Genomic DNA, 6658 nt, shown 5'->3' on the forward strand with positions numbered 1-6658 from the left:
CTTTTTCTACTACTAAACTGACTTTTATCTTTTTTTCAACATAATAGACTTTTTTACACTTTTTGGACATACTATTCCATGACATTTTACATACCAGACTATTCATCACTTTTTTGAATTCATATACTAGGATTTTATCAAACTACTACTATGACTACATTATCACCTTTTTTCAACATACTATACTATGACTTGTTTCACAGAAAATTCGACATACGTACTATACTAGAATTTTTTCAATATAGTATGTGACAGTATGACTTTTATTACTGTTTTAACATGCTACATGTAACCTGACTTTTTCAACATGCTATACTATGGCTTTTATGACAAACTATATTATGACTTTCATCCTCGTTTTCAACTCGCCTATACCTTGACTTTTTCAACATGCTGTACTATTGACTTTATAATTGCTATACCTATGACTTTTTCAACATGCTATACTATAACTTTTTTGACAAATATACTGACTTTTATCACTTTTTTCAACATGTTAATTTGACTTTATGGACAATCAATGCTACCAACGTTTTTATGACTTGTTCTACCTACTATACCATGACTTTTTGGACATCACTATACTATGACATTGTAACACTTTTCCAACATACTATACTATGACTACATATCACTTTTTCGACATACTATGATAATATGACTTTTTCGACGTACTATACTTTGACTTTTTATCACTTTTTCTGACATACTATGCTATGACCGTTTTCCACAAAACTTATACTTTAACTTTTTATCACTTTATCAACATATATACTGTACTATTTTAAAACTTTTTTGACCACACTATCTATGACTTTTCATCCCTTTTTGCAACATTCTATTCTATGACTATTTTATCATTCTTTGGACTATAGTTATGCCTTTTTGACATGGTATACTCATGTCTTGTTTTTTTAAAAACGTTTTTCAACATACTATACTATGACTTTTTTTTTAAATTTGACCACTATACTATGCCTTTTTATCACTTTTTTCAACATATGATACTGTGATTTTGTTATCACTCCCACATACTTACTATGACTTTTTGAATACTATTACTGACTTTTTTACGACTTTTTTCTGACATACGTTGCTATGACCTTTTTCAAATATTACACAAGGCTTTTAATCACTTTTTCTGACATGCTTAACTATGACTTTTTCATAACATACTATATATACTATTACACTTTTTGTGATATACTCTATATGACTTTTTTGACCTACTATACTATGACTATTAGATCACTTTTTTTAACACTATACTACCAACTTTGGACATACTATACTATGACTTTTAACCACTTTTTTCACATACTACACTATGACTTTTATCACTGTTTTCAGTACAATGAGTTTTTCACTTTTCCAATATTACTATGCTTTTTCAACTTTTCCAACATACTATACTATGACTTTTTATCACTTCCAATACATACCCATGACTTTTTTGACAAACTATATTATGACTTTCATCCTCTTTCAACATGCTATACCTATGACTTTTTACACTGTTCAACATGCTATACTATGATTTTTGACAAACTATATATGACTTTCATCCTCTTTTTTAACATCCTATACTATGATGCTTTATCACTTTTTCAACATGATACTATGACTTTTTTGACAAAATATATTATGACTTTCATCCTCTTTTTTAACATGCTATACTATTGACGTTTTCAACATGCTATACTATGACTTTTTTGACAAAAATATACTATGAGTTTTTATACACTTTTTTCAACATGTCTAACTTTGACTTTTTGGACAACTCAATGCTACAACGTTTTTATGACTTTTTCCAACATACTATACCATGACTACATTATCACTTTTTCGACATACATGATACTATGACCTTTTTCGACGTACTATCTTTGACTTCTTATAACTTTTTTTTTGACATACTATACTATGACTTTCTATCACTTTTTGACATAATCTATACTAGATTTTGGACATTTTACCATACTTTGACTTTTCGACATACCAGTCTAGACTTTTTCAACATGGTGTCCATGTCTTTTTTATCACTTTTTTGACATACTGTACTTTAGACTTTTTCAACATACTATTCTATGACTTTTTATTAAAAAATTGCTACATACTATGACTTTTTTTCAATATGCCATACGCACTTTTTATCACTTTTTTCTGAATACCATGCTATGACCTTTTTTAACATACTCTATTCTCGCTTTTATCACCTTTTTTCGACATACTGTACTAAGATTTTTTAGCACTTTTTTCACATGCTATACTATGAGTTTGTTTGACGTACTATACTTGTGACTTTTCATCACATTTTTCTGACATACTATGCTGATGAACTTTTTTCTACATACTAATCTATGACTATTTTATCATCTTTTGACATACTGTATTATGACTTTTTTTGACTGGTATACATATCTTTTCTTTTACTTTTTTACAACATAATATAGCTATGGACTTCTTTTATAACTTTTTGACACACTATACTATGACTTTCAACAGACGTATACTATAACTTTTTTTTAAATTCGACATACCATACTATGACTTTAAAAAAAAAATTGGGGGGGGGGGGGGGACATCACACTAAACTTTTTTTGTCATATTATATGTACTACTTTCTCATTCTTTTGACATACTATATGATATCTTTTGTCGACAGGTATACTAACCTTTTTTTTACTTTTGCAACATAGTCTACTCTGACTTCTTTATAACTTTTGTACATACCTATACTAATGACTTGTCAACAGGGACTATAACATCTGACTTTTTTAGACATTCGACAACTATAACTGACTTTTAACAAAAAAATGACAATACTTGTGACTTTAGCACTTTTTTTATCTACTAATACCATGCACTTTTTGTATCACTGTTTCCCCAACAACTATATCTGAACTTTTTACATACTAACTAATGACATTTTTATGACTTTTTTCTCGACATGACGAAGCTTGACCTTGTTCAAACATACACTTCTATGTCTTTATCACTTGTTGACCTTCCATCATACTGACTATTAATCACTTTTTTTTGCACTATACTATGACGTTTTTGACATACAATACTATGACTTTTGGACATACCAGAATATGTTTTGGCCATGGTGTCCCTGTCTTTGTTTGTATCACTTTTCACATACTATTCTAGGTCTTTTTATTTAAAAAAAATTCGACATACATACATTACTTTTCAAAAACATACTTTTCTATGAACTTTTTATAAAAATAACTTAACATGCACTTACTGAATACTTTTTCAATATACATACTATGACTTGGTGATCACTTTTTTTCTGACATATTATTCTATGACCTTTTTCACTAGCTCTACTCTGCTCGCGCAAAAACGAGGGGAGGGGGTAAGGGGTTAGGGGTAAGCCAAGAAAGAGATTCAGTCCTTTAAGACCTTTTTTATCACTTTTTTTTCAACCATGTCTATACTATGACTTTTTTGACATCACAACCTATGACCTTTTTTTGACGTACTATACTTTGACTTTTATCACTTTTTCTGACATACTTGCTATGACTTTTTCGCAACCTACTTCTATGAATTTTATCACTTCTTTTGACATACTATCTTATGACGTTTTTCAACATGGTATTCAAAGACGTTTTTTTTACTGTTTTTAACATAATATACTGGACTTCTTTTAACTTTTGACCAGCTATACTATGACTTTTTCAACGGTATACTATGTACTTTTTTTTAAATTCGATGCTATGTACTATGACTTTTTTTTATGACATACTGATACTACTCATGCCTTTTATCACTTTTTTTCACAAAATTATTTACTATGACTTACTTTAACCTTGTTTGACATGCATACTTGACATTTTAACAGAACTACACCATGACTTTTTATTAAAATTGACATACTATAACTATGATTTTTTTTTTTTTAAATGACATACTTTACTATGCATTTTTTCAATATAATAGTACCATGCCTTTTTATCACTTTTTCACCCATACTTATTATGGCTTGGTATCCTTTTGCCAAACATACTATACATGACTTTTATTTTTCTGACCTTGTTTTTGAAATACCTGATATGACCTTTTTGTCTACTATCATACTATTTATCTGCTTTTTTAACCCCCCCCACCACACACACTATACTATGACTTTTTAGCCATACTATAACTATGACTTTTATCACTTTTTGACATACTACTACTACGACTTTTGTACCACTTTGTTTTGACGTCATATCTATGACTTTTTCACACTTTTTTCTTGCATACTAACACTATGACTATTATAGCACTGTTGTTTTGATAATGGTTCCAATTATGACTTTTTGATCACTATACAGACTTTTTTCGTCACTTTTTTCAAAAGACTATATTATGACTTTTTACACATGTCTTTTAATCACTTTGTTTGACATGCTGTCTTAGACTTTTACTCACTTTCAACATACTATACTATGATTGTTTTAATTCACTTTTCCAACATACTATACTATAACTTTTTCATACACGTTTATTTACCTACTATTCTCGACTTTTTTGAAATACTACACATGATTTTTTTTTATCACTTTTTTCCAACATTCCATGGGATACTTTTTTTCAACTTACTAACTCAGGCTTTTGATTACACTTTTTTTATTCAATTTGTGGCATACTATACTTGTGACGTTTCATGTTTTTCATGAATTTTTTGACATACTATTCTATGACTTCTGTTATCACTTTTTCCAACATCCTATCCATGACTTTTTCAACACCCATAACCTATGGCTTTTTTGACATGCACACTAGTGTTTGTATCAATTTTTCCTAATACTTATGCATACTTTTGTCGACATACAGTCTAAATGGGCTATTTGTATCAACTTTTGTTCAACATACATACTATGGCAAGGCAAGGCAAAGAGCTTCATTTGTATAGCACATTCAGCAACAGGGCAATTCAAATGGCCGCCGCTATAGGCAAGCGATAAACTGTTGTTGTGAATTAAGCACTATAAATACAATTGAATTCTCGTCTCTCGCATAGCCACCTCCGCTGACGTGGATGGTCTGTCTCTCTCTCTCTCTCTCTCTCTCTCTCTCTCTCTCATAGCCACCTCCGCTATACAGTGGGATGGTCCTGTCCTACTTTCTCTCTCTCTCTCATAGCCCACCTCCGCTAGACAATGGGTAATGGTCATTTCTCATCCTCTCTCGTCACTCTCTCATTAGCCACCTCCGTAGACAGTGGGGATGTGGCATTCTCTCTCTTTCTCTCTCTCTCTTCTCTTTTCTCTCTAATCATAGCACCTCGCTCTAGACAAGTGGAGGTCCCTGTCCTACTCTCCTCTCTCTCTCTCTCGATCTCTCTCATACCACACTCTCGCTAGACAGGGTACTGTGTCACATGGTCACTCTCTACTCTCTCTCTCTCTCTCATGGCACCTCCGATCGAGACAGTGGGATGTCCTTGTCTTCTCTCTCGTCTCTCTACTCTCCTCTCATAGCCACCTACATAGACAGTGGGATGGGTCATGTGCTCTCCTCTCTCTCTCTCACATGGCAACTGTCCGCTAGACACTGGGATGGTCCTGTGCTCTCCTCTAACCTTCTCTCTCTCTCTCTCTCTCGTCTCCTCTCATAGCCAGCCTCCGCTAGACATGTGGATGCGTCATGTATCTCTCATTCTCTCTTTACTATCGCATAGCACCCCTCCGCTGCAGTGGGTTAGGATCAGTCCTCTCTCCTCTCCTCTCTCTCCTTCTCTCTCTTTTAGATGCTGGGGGACTCCTTCTGTGACACACGAGCTCCTCTCTATCGATCTTTCTATACTTTCCATTTGGTGTGCATCCATGTCCCAGAAATGCTGGTTACTAACCTAGCTCCGGGGAGTCATTCCCCGCGTCCTAGTTCTTTTCCCCCAGCATGTTTCCTCAGATCAGGGAGGCGCCAAAAATCAGGGTAGAGCTTGTCCATGGTCCCGCTACATGTCCTGCGATGCCATGTTACATCTGCTACGCTCTGCGGTGCCCAGCTAAGTCTCGCTGTGCCTTGTAAGCCCACAGTGTCCTGCATGCTACAAAGAACTACGAAATCAAACTCTTGTTCTACATCCCAACCGGTGTCAGACACCGACTCCAAGAGCTGGGTCTGACGAGGCTTCTGCCTAAAATGGAGTTTTTCCTCACCACTGTCGCACTGTTGCTTGCTTGGAGGAAATACTGGAACTGTTGGGTCCTTGTGGATTCTGGAGTGTGGTTAGACCTGCCTATCTGTAAAGTGTCTTGAGATACTCTTGTGTTATTTGATATCTAAATAAAATTGAATTGAAATTGATGAAAGTGCTTTACACAAAATCAGTTAAACAGATAAAACACAAGTACAAACAGTTAAAATCTAAGCATTAAAAACCAATAAAACACATGAATAGCAGTTAAAACAAAATAGAAACATTAGGACACATAAACACAAGAATAAAAGTTCAGTGCAGCATAAGAATTTAAAGAAATGAGCATTACAGTTAAAGAAAGGCAGCATCAAAAAGAGGTCTTCAGCTGATTAAAAGAATTGAGAGTAGCAGCGGATCTACACAAGTTTCTGGGAGTTTATTCCAGATATGTAGGAGCTCAGAACGAAAGCGGTTCAACCCTGTTTTACGTTCTGACTCTGGGGTACCAGAAAGTAG

Source organism: Etheostoma spectabile, chromosome 2 (assembly GCF_008692095.1).
Source record: "Etheostoma spectabile isolate EspeVRDwgs_2016 chromosome 2, UIUC_Espe_1.0, whole genome shotgun sequence".
NCBI classification, from domain to species: domain Eukaryota; kingdom Metazoa; phylum Chordata; class Actinopteri; order Perciformes; family Percidae; genus Etheostoma; species Etheostoma spectabile.